This window comes from Hylobates moloch, unplaced genomic scaffold (genome assembly GCF_009828535.3).
Source record: "Hylobates moloch isolate HMO894 unplaced genomic scaffold, HMol_V3 SCAFFOLD_9, whole genome shotgun sequence".
Lineage (NCBI taxonomy): Eukaryota > Metazoa > Chordata > Mammalia > Primates > Hylobatidae > Hylobates > Hylobates moloch.
The window spans coordinates 1390305-1406404 of NW_026652284.1; the positions used below are offsets into that span (position 1 = coordinate 1390305).

At 46.8% G+C, this 16100-nt stretch overlaps 1 protein-coding gene across 3 annotated transcripts in view; it reads right to left on the reverse strand.

Moving 5' to 3' along the window:
* The window catches only part of GNB1 (G protein subunit beta 1), a 106948-nt gene that overhangs the window by 89658 nt on the left and 1190 nt on the right, over positions 1 to 16100 (reverse strand). The window lies entirely within an intron of this gene.

Here is a 16100-nt window from a genome sequence, read left to right on the forward strand (position 1 = left end):
GGCACACACCTGTAGTCCCAGCTACTCGGGAGGCTGAGACAGGAGAACTGCTTGAGCCTGTGAGGCGGGGGATGCAGTGAGCTGAGATGGTGCCACTGCAGTCCAGCCTGGGTGACAGAGTGAGACCCTGTCTCAAAAAAAAAAAAAAGAAAAAGAAAAAAAAAAGTGCCTCCTGAGCTTCATTCTGTGAAGCATCCAGAATCCTTATAGCAGCAGTCCCCAACCTTTTTGAGGCCAGGGACCAGTTTTGTGAAGGACAATTTTTCCACAGACAGAGGGGATGGTTTCGGGATGGAACTGTTCCACCTCAGATCATCAGGCATTAGATTCTCATAAGGAGTGCACAGCCTACATCCCTCATGTGTGCAGTTCACGACGGGGTTCATGCTCCTATGAGAATCTAACACTGCTGCTGATCTGACAGGAGGTGGAGCTCAGGCGGGAATGCTTGCTTGCCCACCTCTCACCTGCCGTGCAGCCCGGCTCCTAACAGGCCACGGCCCAGGAGTTGGGGGCCCATGCTTATAAGACATTTTATTTTTATTTTTTTTATTTTTTTATTTATTTTTATTTTTTTTTTTTTATTTTTTTTTGAGACGGAGTCTCGCTCTGTCGCCCAGGCTGGAGTGCGGTGGCGCAATCTCGGCTCACTGCAAACTCCGCCTCCCGGGTTCACGCCATTCTCCTGCCTCAGCCTCTCCGAGTAGCTGGGACTACAGGCGCCCGCCACCACGCCCGGCTAATTTTTTGTATTTTTAGTAGAGACGGGGTTTCACCGTGGTCTCGATCTCCTGACCTCGTGATCCGCCCGCCTCGGCCTCCCAAAGTGCTGGGATTACAAGCGTGAGCCACCGCGCCCGGCTTATTTTTATTTTTTTTGGAGACAAAGTCTTGCTCTGCCTCCCAATCTGCAGTGTAGTAGTGTGATCTCAGCTCATTGCAACCGCAACCTCTCCAGTTCAAGTGATTCTCATGCCTCAGTCTCCCGAGCAGCTGGGTCTACAGGTGCGCACCACCACACCCCACTAATCTTTTGTATTTTTAGCAGAGATGGGGTTTTGGCATGTTGGCCAGGCTGGTCTCAAACTCTTGGCCTCAAGTGATCCACCTGCCAGGGCCTCCCAAAGTGCTGGGATTACAGGTGTGAGCCATCACACCTGGCCAAGGACACATTACCTTTTTCTATTTTGTTTTGTTTTAGAGGCAAGGTCTTGCTCTGTCACCCAGGTTGGAGTGCAGTGGCACAATCATAGCTCACTGCAGCCTCAAACTCCTGGGCTCAAGTGATCCTCTCATCTTGGCCTCCCAAAGTGCTGAGCTTACAGGCGTGAGCCACTGCATCTGGCCCCTTTTTCTATGTAAATTACCTTATAAGTTTCTTCAACCTCCAACAGAGACTTCATTTCACAAGGCTGGCCACAAGGGGAATGGGAAGACATGGAACACAAGAGAGCTAGAAACACAAGGGGCGAAGGATGAAGCTCTAGGAACTGTAACAGGTTCAACAGTGTCCCCCCCAAAATTCATGTCTACCTGGAACCTGGGAATGTGACCTTATTTGGAGCATCTTTCCAGGTATGATTAGTTAAGTTAAAATGAGATCATACTGAATTAGGGTGGCCCTAATCTAATAACTATGTCCTTATAAGGAGAGTAGAGACACTGAGAAAAGCCCACGTAAAACAGAGGTAGAGAGTGACTCCTCTACAAGCCACACTGTTGGCACCCACCAGAAGCCAGAAAGAGGAAAGGAAGGGTCCTCCCTTGGAGCCTTCAGAAGTACTGGGGCCCTGCCAACACCTTGATTTCAGACTTCTGTCTTCCAGAACTGAGGGAATCAATTCATTTTGAGCCATCCAACTTGTGATGATTTGCTACAGCAGCCACAGGAAACTGTGTCATTTCTGAAGACCTCTACTAAGCCAGAACCACAAGGGTAGAAATCAAGTGCACAGATCAGCTTGGAGAAGGACTTGTTTTCTTTTTTTTAAGAGACAGGGCTGGAGTGCAGTCGGACAATCAGATCACTGCAGCCTCAAACTCCTGGGTTCAAGCAATCCTCCCACCTTAGCCTCCTGGATAGCTGGGACTACAGGTGTACACCATCAGGCCCAGCTAAGAAAAAGAGAGAGCAAAAGAGAGGACACGCATGCCCACACGAGACACAGAGAAAGAGAGCGAGCGTGCGCGCCCACGTGCACGAGCCAGTGAGCAAGCACGCACACATGCAAAAATGGGGTCTCACTATGTTGCCTAGGCTGGTCTCAATCTTCCCACCTCAGCCTCCCAAAGTGATAAGGGTCATAGGCATAAGCCACCACACCCGGTCAATGGAGAAGCATTTCAGGAATGAAGGCAAAGAGTCAAACGCCATCAGTAGTAGCGGTACTGGAAGCTAACACTTTGAGGTCTTGCTTGGCTTGAAGCTAAGAATTTTATTTGTAGCATGTCATTCAGTCCTCACAACAATCCTGTAAGACAAGAAAACTAAGGTAGAGACGTTCAGTAACTTGCTCCAGACCTCAAATCTGAGTTGGCAGAACCAGGATGTCCAGCACATGGATACAGGTACAAGAAATACCACTGATATCTACATAATTACTAATCATGTTTTCCAAGATGAATGACATCTGGAAACAATTACAAAGTAGAAAAATCATAATTTTAAAAATCTATATATACAGGCCGGGCGTGGTGGCTCATGCCTGTAATCTCAGCACTTCAAGAGGCCAAGATGGGCGGATCACTTGAGGTCAGGAGTTCGAGATCAGCCTGACCAACATGGTGAAACCCCATCTCTACTAAAAATACAAAACTAGCCAGGCATGGTGGCATATGCCTGTAATCCCGGCTACTCAGGAGGCTGAGGCAGGAGAATCACCTGAGCTGGGGAGGTGGAGGTTTCAATGAGCGGAGATGGTGCCTCTGCACTCCAGCCTGGGCAATAAGTGAGATTCTGTCTCAAACACACACACACACACACACACACACACACACACACACACAGTGGGACCCCCAATCCGAGGAAAAACATCTCTATACACACATGCATGAGAAATACAAAACACTATAAGAAATATAATAATCTTACATGGTTATTTCCTGATTGAGAGATTACAGATTTTTGCTGTATGTTCCTAATTTCCCCTTTTTATAAAATTTTATTTATTTTTTTAAAAATAGAGACAGGGTCTAGCTGTGTTGCCCAGGCTGGTCTCAAACTCCTGGCCTCAAGTGATTCTCCTGCCTCAGCCTCCCAAAGTGCTAAGATTACAGGCATGAGCCACCATGCCCAGCCCCTAATTTACTACAATGAACATTTTAGATATTTTTATTAGCAAAATGAAAAAGTTGAAAATAAAATTGAGACAACAGGAACAAGATCTCCAGAGAAAGAGGATAGGATAGATGGTGGAGGCAATGGAAACAGACTGTCTGTTGGGGAGTTTAAAGAGAGAAAAACAAGAAGAGTGGCTAGAACAGATAGCAAGATTAACTGGGTGTTAAGTTATATAAGATTTAGGCTTTTTTTTTTTTTTTTGAGACGGAGTCTCGCTCTGTCGCCCAGGCTGGAGTGCAGTGGTGTGATCTCGGCTCACTGCAAGCTCCGCCTCCTGGGTTCATGCCATTCTCCTGCCTCAGCCTCTCCAAGTAGCTGGGACTACAGGCGCCCACCACCACGCCCGGCTAATTTTTTGTATTTTTAGTAGAGATGGGGTTTCACCGTGGTCTCGATCTCCTGACCTCATGATCCGCCCGCCTCGGCCTCCCAAAGTGCTGGGATTACAAGCGTGAGCCACCGCGCCCAGCCGATTTAGGCATGTTTGAAGGTATAATAGAAGTAGCCACTGACAAAACTGTTGGTTAACTTTTCCAGTGGAAAAATGTTCCTTTTACTAACATAGGAAAAGGCAAATGCAGACACAGAAGTCTTCTCAGATGAATGAGGAAGAGCTCACACCAGCAGGTCTATAATGCACAGGCTCCAGGAGCAATGACCCAAGAACCAAGTTCACTGTCACCACGGCCAACTGCCTAATCTCCCTGTAGATCCAGTCATCTGTAAGATGGAGCTATTAACAGCACCTATCAGAGCTGATGTGAGGACCACACAGTAATAGCATAGTTCTCAGCATGGTGCCTGGTGCAAGAAAGATACCCAACAAATGCAAGCTAATGGCACAGGCATCTTCAACAGGGCAAAATGCCAAGTGCGCCAACTGCCATGAGAGTGTCAGGCAGAGGGACTGGAAGACTAAGATTGTAGGGAATTTATTTCAACAGGAAAACCTTCAAGTACCTCTCCCAACACACTTTACATAATATGTATGCCAAGCGGGGATTAACCAATTTTCCAGGACTTATTTCAATTCCAAGTCCAAGCACAGCCCTGACTTGGGGCTTCTCCTGCCTGGAACCCTCTTTTCCCAGATGTCTGTCTGGTTTGTCTTCTCACCTCCTCCTACTCTCTCCTCAAATATTTTGACCATCCTTTTCAACATGGAAGCACTAGCAATGCCTAGAGCCCTACAGCAGACTCATCCGCCATCTTTTTCGGCACACAGCCTTTTCCACTGTTGCATACATAACGTTCCTCTCACCAAGGCAAGTTGGCATCTCTTATTCACTGCCCATCACCTGCCCCTCCTTGGCACATCTTTGGCCCTGAATACGCATTTTACCAAAGATCTCTCCCCTCTTCCCCTTTATGGGCGCTGCCCTGTCAGTATTCCCATCTAAAATCCATGCAGACAGAGCCTCCCCTAGCCCCACACTTGTCTCTCCGACTACTTTCCTGCAAGACTCTCTTCACCCCACTGGAACTCACTGGCCCTCAGCAATCTCTACCACTGAGGAATCCATGTCCAACTTCGGACCATTCCCTCTGCTCTCAGAATACCTTCTGTGGGCTCCGCGACACTAGTGCTGAGAGTCTCCCAACGTTTGGTCACTCCTTTATGTGTTTCTCTTCCTCTGCACATCCCTAACACAAGGGCCTCTTCTCAAGCTACACCAATGGGTCTTCACCTCTGACAAATCTCTTCAGTTCTCCTCCCCAGGAAAAGGCACAATCCTACAGTACTGCACACGGGGGCAGGGACAGGGTGCGTCTCCAGCTGAGAACTTCTCTGGTCCCCACAGGTGCCCTGGGCCTGGCCCACTCTCTAAACCAGTGCTGCTCAGATATTTTGGCTCAGGCCCCCTCTACATCCTCAACTATTTTTTTTTTTTTTTGAGACGGAGTCTCGCTCTCTCACCCAGGCTGGAGTGCAGTGGCGCGATCTTGCCTCGCTGCAAGCTCCGCCTCCCGGGTTCACACCATTCTCCTGCCTCAGCCTCTCCGAGTAGCTGGGACTACAGGCGCCCGCCACCACGCCCGGCTAATTTTTTTGTACTTTTAGTAGAGACAGGGTTTCACCGTGGTCTCGATCTCCTGACCTCGTGATCCACCCGCCTCGGCCTCCCAAAGTGCTGGGATTACAAGCGTGAGCCACTGCGCCCGGCCTCATCCTCAACTATTAAGAACCCCAGGGGCTTTTGTTTATGAGGGTTTGATCTATCAATATTTACTATGCTATAAATTAAAACTGAGATGTCCTAAAAATGTTTATCATTTGAAAATAAGCCCACTGCATGTTACCATACATAACATTTTTATAAAGAACAACTACTTTCTAGGCTGGGCGAGGTGGCTCACGCCTGTAATCCCAGCATTTTGGGAGGCCGAGGCGGGCAGATCACGAGGTCAGGAGATCGAGACCATCCTGCCTAACACAGTGAAACCCCGTCTCTATTAAAAATACAAAAAATCAGCCAGGCGCAGTGGCGGGCGCCTGTAGTCCCAGCTACTTAGGAGGCTGAGGCAGGAGAATGGCATGAACCTGGGAGGCGGAGTTTGCAGTGAGCCGAGATCACGACACTGCACTCCAGCCTGGGCGACAGAGCCAGACTCCGTCTCAAAAAAAAAAAAAATATGATTATGAAAATAGTTCTGACCAAGTGAATTCCTGAAACAGTCTCAGGAGCCCCCAGGGGTCCACAATCACACTTTGAGAACCACTGCTCTATGTGACCACTGCTCCCAAGACTTCAATCATCACCCAAATGTTGCTAACTCCCAAAGGCCTGCCTCCATCCAGACCTATCTTCCAGAGCTCCCCATTCACAGGTATAGGAGTCACTACGTCAACATATTACTGTGTACCGTTTTAGGGGCTGGTCTGCAGTGAACCAGACTGCCTGTGTCCATGGAGCTTAGAACAAGTGAGAAGAGCATTATCAGGCTATGAAGACAGAGTGGGATAAAGCAGCAGAGATCAATGAGCTCAGAGCACACCCTCGGAGAAAGGGATACATGAACAAAGGCCTGAATGGAGATAGGGAGTGAACTGTGTGCAAACACACAGCCAGGAGCAGTTTTCCAAGGACAGGGAAGAGAAAGTATAAGGCCTGCTGTACCCTCGATGCAAAACATGAGAATGCCTCAGAGAGTCCTCAAACCCAACACGCACAAACTAAACTCATCATGCCCCACAGCCACCTGAGGGCAGACGGAAACCTGTGGTCATTTACATCTTTCTCGCCACTCTCGCCTTCCCTTCGGTCACCAGGTCTTATCAGTCATCACCCTGGTCCTGACCCCTTTCCTTTTCTACAGCAGCTTTGCCGACTAGAGTCCCCTCCCTCCCCTGAGCACTCTATGCTCAACTACCAAGTAATGATCCCCCATCAGATCGATCTCCTTAAAACTCTTTCAAGGCTTCCTGGAGCTCTCGAGGTAAAAGTTCATTTTTTTCTCTTTTTTGAGTCTCACTCTGTCACCCAGGCTAGGGTGATCTTGGGTCACTGCAACCTCCGCCTCCCGGATTCAAGCGATCCTTGTGCCTCAGCCTAATGGGTAGCTGAGAATACAGGCGTGCGCCACCAAGCCTGACTAATTTTTATATGTTTAGTAGAGACAAGGTTTCACCATGTTGGCCAGGCTGGTCTCAAACTCCTGACCTCAAGTGATCTGCCCGCGCTGGCCTCCCAAAGTGGTGGTATTACAGGCATAAGCCACTGTGCCCGGCCTCAAGGTAAAAGCTCTTTATCCAGGCTCTAAACCTTTTGGCTTCCAGTTCTAACCACTCTCCCAGCCCTTTGGAACTTCCGTCCCTGGATGTGCTGTGCTCTTATGCGCTTGATAAATAATTACTGAGCACCTGGCACACAACATTGTGCGGGGTGCTGGAGACAGCGAAGGAGACCAGTTGGTTGCCGGATGAAAAACACACCATCTCATCAGCCTAGGATGCACCCCTCCCCTCCATCCCCACCTGCCTGCCAGACAGACTCCAATTCAGGTCTCAACTTAAAGCTTTTTTATAAGCTGCCACTAAACTCTAGACAGGGTGGTGTCCCTGGGAGCCACAGCCACTGCCCTCCGCTCTATGCCTGCGTGTTAGGCTCCCTATTAGACCATGAATTCAGCAAGGCCCTGGATCACATACCTTCTATTATGGATCACAGCCTCAGCACCCAGTAAGGTGCTAAGTTGGGGCCAGGCACAGTGGCTCACGCCTGTAATCCTAACACTTTGGGAGGCCAAGGCGGGTGGATTGCCTGAGCTCAGGAGTTCGAGAGCGGCATGGGCAACACGGTGAAACACCACCTCTACTAAGATACAAAAAAAATTAGCCAGGCGTGGCGGCATGCACCTGTAATCCCAACTATTTGGGAAGCTGAGGCAGGAGAAGCGCCTGAACCCGGGAGGAGGAGGTTGCAGTGAGCCAAGATCGTGCCATTGCACTCCAGCTGGGTGACAGAGCAAGACTCCATCTCAAAAAAAAAAAAAAAAAAAAAGAGAGAGAGAGAGAAGGTGCTAAGTCAACATCTGTTAAACAAATCACCATTACGGTTTTTATAAAAATAAGTGGAAAACATTTAATTATTGTCCTTAGTCAGCAAATCAAGGGACATCAACAAATTTTGGTGAAATTCAAAAAAATCTAGCTTCATAAATGGGAGGAGGAGAATTATCTAAAAAATGAACATAAACGGGCAGGGCGTGGTGGCTCATGCCTGTATTCCCAGCACTTTGGGAGGCCGAGGCAGGCAGATCATGAGGTCAGGAGTTTGAGACCAGACTGGCCAATATGGTGAAACCCCGTCTCTACTAAAAACACAAAAATCAGCTGGGCATGGCGGCGGGTGCCTGTAACCCCAGCTACTCTGGAGGCTGAGGCAGGAGAATTGTTTGAACCCAGGAGGTGGAGGTTGCAGTGAGCCAAGATCACGTCACTGCACTCCAGCCTGGGTGACAGGGCAAGACTCCGTCTCAAAAAAAAAAAAAAAAAAAAAAAAAAGGACATAAACTTACCAGTTTTCAAAAATGAGGCACAGTTCAAGATTATTCTATAAAGGTAAAGGAAAGCCTTTAAGACCAGGTTACTGTGGCTCACATCTATAATCCCAACATTTGGGGAGGCTAAGGCAGGAGGAACACTTGAACCCAGGAGTTGGAGACCAGCCTGTCTCTACAAACAATAATTAGCTGGGCACGGTGGCATGTGCCCGTGGTCCTAGCTACTTGTGAGACTGAGGCAGGAAGATCATATGAGCCCAGGAGATCCAGGCTGCAGTGAGCCATGATCATACCATCACATTCCACACTCCAGCCTGAGTGACACAGCAAAACCCTGTCTCAAAAAAAAGAAAAAAAAAGAAAACCTTTCAAGAAAAGATAAGGATATGAGAGATTTAGCAGAAAGTGAGGCAGTAAATAAATGATAGGGATTTGCAAAGATAGCTAATATGCATGTTCCACACCCTGAATTAATATTCTTCTGGAACCATGGAGAAAAAAAGAAAAATCTCTGTAAACTGTCATCTTAAAACATTTTTTAACCTTGCCATAAAAGAAATTTTTACAAAGCAAGGCCATCAGCAACAGAAATGGCTAATCCTTGCACAGAGCTGTTATCAGTGCCCACATCAGGACTCATTTAATCCTCAAAATGACCCCATGAAGGAGGCTCTAGGAGCCTGTTTCACAGATAAGGACAGACACAGAAGTCCTAACACTGCAGGTGGCCTAAATTAAGGCAGGCTCAGGGAGGACAGAAAGCTCCTGTGGAGTGGAAGGGCAGAAGTTGAATTGATCTTGATTTTCAGTGCGAATAAAAGTCCTAACACTGCAAATCAGCCAGTGAGGCGACAGAGCTGAGCTGGGCTCTAACTCAGACAGTGCCAATCCTTTTGAAAACTACTTAATTTCTCTCCCTCCCTAGATTTTAGGAATTATTTTAAAATTCCTATGAGAAAATTTCTGAAACCTATTGTAGAATCTTTTGACATGCTCATCTAATTAGAAAGTGTCCGGAATTTTTTTTTTTTTTTGAGACGGAGTCTCGCTCTGTCGCCCAGGCTGGAGTGCTGTGGCGCAATCTTGGCTCACTGCAAGCTCCGCCTCCCGGGTTCACGCCATTCTCCTGCCTCAGCCTCTCCGAGTAGCTAGGACTACAGGCGCCCGCCACCATGCCCGGCTAATTTTTTGTATTTTTTTAGTACAGACGGGGTTTCACCTTGGTCTCGATCTCCTGACCTCGTGATCCGCCCGCCTCAGCCTCCCAAAGTGCTGGGATTACAAGCGTGAGCCACCGCGCCCGGCCTATTTTTTTTTATTTTTTTGACAGAGTTTCACTCTTGTTGCCCAGGCTGGAGTACAATGGCACAATCTCGGCTCACCGCAACCTCCGACTCCCAGGTTCAAGCGATTCTCTTGCCTAGGCCTCCGGAGTAGCTGAGATTATAGACATGTGCCACCATGCCCGACTAATTTTTTTTTTTTTTTTCTTTGAGACGGAGTCTCGCTCTGTCACCCAGGCTGGAGTGCAGTGGCGCGATCTCGGCTCACTGCAAGCTCCGCCTCCCGGGTTCACGCCATTCTCCTGCCTCAGCCTCTCCGAGTAGCTGGGACTACAGGCGCCCGCCACCACGCCCGGCTAATTTTTTGTATTTTTAGTAGAGACAGGGTTTCACCGTGGTCTCGATCTCCTGACCTCGTGATCCGCCCACTTCGGCCTCCCAAAGTGCTAGGATTACAAGCGTGAGCCACCGCGCCTGGCCTATTTTTTTTTTTTTTTGAGATGGAGTTTCGCCCTTGTTGCCCAGGCTGGAGTGCAATGGCATGATCTCGGCTCACTGCAACCTCCGCCTCCCGGGTTCAAGCGATTCTCCTGCCTCAGCCGCCCAAGTAGCTGGAATTACAGACATGCATCACCATGCCTAGCTAATTTTTTGTATTTTTAGTAGAGAGGGGTTTCTCCATGTTGGCCAGGCTGATCTCGAACTGCTGACCTCAGGTGATCTGCCCACCTCGGCATCCCAAAGTGCTGGGATTACAGGCGTAAGCCACCGCGTCTGGCCTAATTTTGTATTTTCAGTAGAGACAGGGTTTCTCCATGTTGGTCAGGCTGGTCTTGAACTCCCGACCTCAGGTGATCCGCTGACCTTGGCCTCCCAAAGTGTTCAGTTTACAGGCGTGAGCCACCACACCCAGCCCAGAATTTTTTAAGTTTTATTAACTACAACACTCGGCAGAAGTTGAGTGTCTGTAATCAATATAGGAATATATTTTCTAAGTGCTACAGGACTGCCCACAGACATGCATGGAGACATGATTATCCACCAGTAAACAAGAATACATTCCACTGATGCCCTTAGTATTCCCATTCTTTTTTTTTTTTGAGAGACGGAGCCTTGCTCTGTTGCCTAGGCTGGAATGCAGTGGCGCAATCTCCACTCACTGCGAGGTCTGCCTCCCGGGTTCACACCATTCTCCTGCCTCAGCCTCCTGAGTAGCTGGGACTACAGGCGCCCGCCACCACGCCCGGCTAATTTTTTGTATTTTTAGTAGAGACGGGGTTTCACTGTGTTAGCCAGGATGGTCTCGATCTCCTGACCTCGTGATTCACCCGCCTGGGCGTCTCAAAGTGCTGGGATTACAGGCGTGAGCCACCGTGCCCGGCCAGTATTCCAATTCTAATAGGTGAATGAATTAATACATAAAGTCCTCTCTTGATAAAATGCATTAGTAAGTTTGGAGCAATGAATTATTAAATCATAAAAATATTTTATCAATGGCAAAACAGGCTCAACAGAATAAACTTAAAAATTAAGCTGGGTGCGGGAGGGACAGCATTAGGAGATATACCTAATGCTAAATGACGAGTTAACGGGTGCAGGAAATCAACATGGCACATGGATACATATGTAACAAACCTGCACTTTGTGCACATGTACCCTAAAACCCTAAAGTATAATAAAAAAAAAAAAAAAAAGAATCAATGTCCATCAGTGTGCTGTATTCAGATGTCCAGAGACACACATAACCTCAAAATAAAGGTATGGAGGAAGATCTATAAAAAAAAAAAAGAATAAAGCTGGGTGCAGTGGCTCACACCTGTAATCCCAGCGCTTTGGGAGGCGAGGTGGGCGGATCACTTGAGGTCAGCAGTTTGAGACCAGCCTGGCCAACATAGTGAAACCCCATCTCTACTAAAACTACAAAAATTAGCCAGGCACGGTGGCGGGCACCTGTAATCCCAGCTACCTGGGAGGCTGAGGCAGGAGAATCACTTGAACCCGGGAGGCAGAAGTTGCAGCCAGCCAGGACAGCGCCATTGCGCTCCAGCCTGGGAAACAAGAAGGAAACTCCATCTCAAAAAAAAAAAAGAAAAAAGGAATTATTTTAGATAATCTTAATCTGGTCTTTTAAATCAGTACGCTTTTAAAAAATGGGTCTTCCTCAGGATTCTAATTTAAGAAGACATAAATAAGGAAATACTTTCACTTAATCTTTGTGTGTGTGTGTGAAACGGAGTCTCGCTTTGTCGCCCAGGCTGGAGTGCAGTGGCACGATCTCAGCTCACTGCAAGCTCCGCCTCCTGGGTTCACGCCATTCTCCTGCCTCAGCCTCCCAAGTAGCTGGGACTACAGGCGCCCGCCACCACACCCAGCTAATTTTTTTTGTATTTGTTAGTAGCGACGGGGTTTCACCATGTTAGCCAGGATGGTCTCGATCTCCTGACCTCGTGATCCACCCACATCGGCCTCCCAAAGTGCTGCAGTTACAGGCGTGAGCCACCGTGCCCGGCCCACTTAATCTTAAAAAAAAAAAAAAAGCAAGCAAGCAACATTGCTCTATAAAACAGAAAGCTTTTCTACCATTGAAAGCTAGGAGTAATTTCCACTGATTACCATGACACCCAATGGTAGGCACTGCCACAAGAACAAGAGGCTAAAAGGTTTAAAAAAGCTTTCAGCATTCTGGCAGGGCACGGTGGCTCACACCTGTAATCCTAGAACTTTGGGAGGCTCAGACAGGCAGATCACCTGAGGTCAGGAGTTCAAGACCAGCCTGGTCAACATGGTGAAACCCCGTCTCTACTAAAATAAAATTTTAAAAAGTAATCTGGGCCTGACGGCAGGTGCCTGTAATGCCAGCTACTTGGGAGGCTGAGACTGCAGAATCACTTGAACCTGGGAGACGGTGGTTGCAGTGAGCCAAGATTGCTCCACTGCACTCCAGGCTGGGTGGCTGAGTGGGACTCTGTCTCAAAAAAAAAAAAAAAGCTTTCAGCATTCCACTAATCCACTAGCAAACTCAAATGTCTATAGATTGTCTCTATTTCCTCAATCAAAATTCTAGAACAAAACGCATAGCTTTGAAAGAGGTGGTGCTCTGTCCCTCTTCCAGAGCAGCTGATGTGATGTTGCATTTCTCTCTCTCTTCATACACACTCACTCCCATATACATTTGCCCTGCTTTTTCTTTCAGTAATGTTGAATATTGCAGTTTCATAAACTATTTCTGATAGTTTCCATTTTAAATTTATTTTATCTCTTCATTCTATGTTCCTAAACCAAACACTTAACTGAATTGTCTACTTCATAATCTCTCCAACCACTCTTAAGAAACGCAAACCTGAAATCAGAATGTAAACCAGTTAAAAATTTTTTTTTATTTTTTGAGACGGAGTCTCATTGTGTCGCCCAGACTGGAGTGCAGTGGCCGATCTCGGCTCACTGCAAGCTCCGTCTCCTGGGTTCCTGCCATTCTCCTGCCTCAGCCTCCTGAGTAGCTAGCATTACAGGCGCCCAGCACCACGCCCAGCTAATTTTTTGTATTTTTAGTAGAGATGGGGTTTCACCCTGTTAGCCAGGGTGGTCTCGATCTCCTGACCTCAAGATCCGCCTGCCTCAGCCTCCCAAAGTGCTGGGATTACAGGCGTGAGCCACCACGCCCAGTCAAACCAGTTTAAAATTTTCTAAAAATTTTTGAAACACTAAATAGGGGTTTCAAAATAACATGGCCTGCCATATGGTCAAGCCAGATTTAAAAATTGAGAATTATCTATTACCAATCCACTAATGCTAAAGCCAAAGTCACAGACAGTAAGAATGTAATCCAATTTAGAAACCAACATGAGCCAAATCTTTTGGGCAGAGAAAAACAATCCAACGATGAAACTATAATAAATGCCAACACTGCACTTCTAAAATAATATCAATGTTATTCATTAAAGTATTAGGTACAAAAAGTCAACTGATGGTAGAGGAGTCTAGAGATGCCCTTAAGATCTTTTTCATCCTTTTATCAAAGCTGTTTTTAGCTACAAAGCTACAACTTTTCCAGTGGACCAACACACATAAAATAAACCAAAAGACCCAGAAATTTTTAGCAAAGCAAAGGGAAGAGAACAAAGCTCTGGTACTTTTGCAGGGTAGTACAACACCTCCTTTGAGAAATAAATTAACTTCTCAAATTCTATTTCTCAAGTGATCAATGTAAATCTACCTAGATGATACAAGCTTTGAAATCAAAGTCATTGGGCATCAAAAGGATTTACAGAGGTTTTACTCTTTTGAGACACAGTCTCACTCTGTCGCCCAGGCTGGAGTGCAGTGGCACAATCTCGGCTCACCGCAACCCCTGCCTCCCGGGTTCAAGCGATTCCCGTGCCTAAGCCTCCCGAGTAGCTGGGATTACAGGCGCCCACCACCACGCCGGCTAATTTTTATATTTTTAGTAGATACGAGGTTTCGCCATGTTGGCCAGACTGGTCTCAAACTCCCAGCCTCATGGGATCCGCCCACCTCTACCTCCCAAAGTGCTGGGATTACAGGCGTGAGCCACCACACCCAGTGGGTTTTACTCTTAAAAACAAACAAAAAACCCACACACTATTCTGCAGCCTCTTGAATCTTCTAAGATTAAAATTCAGTCTGAGAAAATTTACTTCAACTTTCCCACCCACCAAAAAAACAGAATTAACTGAAGATATCAAAGAAAAATAAAAATATTTTAAAGGTATCACTGAAGAGCACTGTCAGTACTTGTCTGATGAGGTAACTATGGCTCTGTCATAAATTCAGATTATGCGAGAGAAATAGCTTTTGGCCAGTGGATGTGCTCTTTTGAGAAAGTCAATTCAAGGCTGAAATTTCATGTTGGAACAGTTTCCTCTATAAGATTCATCTTGAAAGGTTCCCGCAGAAAATGAAATGTCATCCTCACACTGGGCCTGGGCAGCGCACACTTAACTGGGAGGGGGCACAGGCACCTCAGAATTTAACTGGTTTTCCAAACTCTCAATCTCATAAAAAAAAAAAAAAAAAAAGGCGGGGGGGGGAGCACTTTCAGTGCTGATGAAACCAAATGCTCGTAACCTGGGACCACCGCCCAACACCTGCAGTCCAGCCTTCCCCCAGGGTTGACAGGATCAGCCTCCGGACCCTGCAGTTGCAGTTCATTTCTGTGCAGCTCTAATCATTAGAAAGTTCTGCCTTACCGGCTGGGCGCGGTGGCTCACGCTCGTAATCCCAGCACTTTGGGAGATCAAGGCGGGATTTGAATCACCTGAGGTCTGGAATTGGAGACCAGCCTGGCCAACACAGTGAAACCCTATCTCTACTAAAAATACAAAAAATTAGCCGGGTGTGGTGGTGGTAGCTGTAATCCCAGCTACTCGGGAGGCTGAGGCAGGAGAATCACTTGAACCCAGGGGGCGGAGGTTGCAATGAGCCGAGATCGCGCCATTGCACTCCAGCCTGGGCAACAAGAGCGAAACTCCATCTCAAAAAATAAAGTTGTGCCTTACCATAAACCAAGCCAAAACCCACCACTCAGTCCTACCCTGGGAGGCTCTCAGACCTGTCTCCATGTCAGTGGCACCAGCTCCATCCCCAGCCTCGCACCTAGCGTTAGCAAAGAAAGAACCGCCTATTCACTTTCTTGATATATATACTTTCCCAAAGAATCCAGAATAGACTATATATCTCAATAGCATGAAAATTAAAACCTTACTTTCAATAAAGAGCTCCTCCCTCTCCCAAAAGACTATCACTTCGGATTAGAAAATAACTTATGCAAAAACCTTATCAATAACAATGCTTGCTCCAAAGACCTTATTCAGTGTGCATAGTTCACTGGAACTTCTCACAAAACTAATACGTCCATTTGCTAATCATGAAAAATAATCTTCATATTTTCTTAATAATCTCACCAGCAACTGCTTAATCATCTAATACTATTTGAGACTGTTATCAGATAGCAACATGAAAATACAATGAACCAATGCTCCCCAAACGAAAACCATAGGTTACGATTTCTACACTATTTACCCATAAGTCCAGTACTGTACACCCTAACTGTAAATGTACACCAACTCCCTTTTCAAAACACAGATTTTAACATCGGCGTTTTCCTTCAGTAAACGCATTTCACAATCCTAACAAAAAGCTTCCATGAAGACAGACTAGGCACGGTGGCTAAGGCCTCTAATCCCAGCACTTTGGGAGGCTGAGGCGGGAGGATCGCCTGAGCCCCAGAGTTCGAGACCAGCCTGGTTAACAGGATCTCTTTTACAGAGATCCCATCTCTTAAAAAAAAAAAAAAAAAAAAAAAAAGGCTTCCATGAAGATGAATTAAACAAACAAAGATACTGCTTCTGTATGCTAACCATGTAATTTAAAGGACACAAAAAATGTTAAAATACCATTTGAATCAACTACCGATTCACAAGAAAAAATATAGGAGGTTCTTAAAAGTCAAAAGC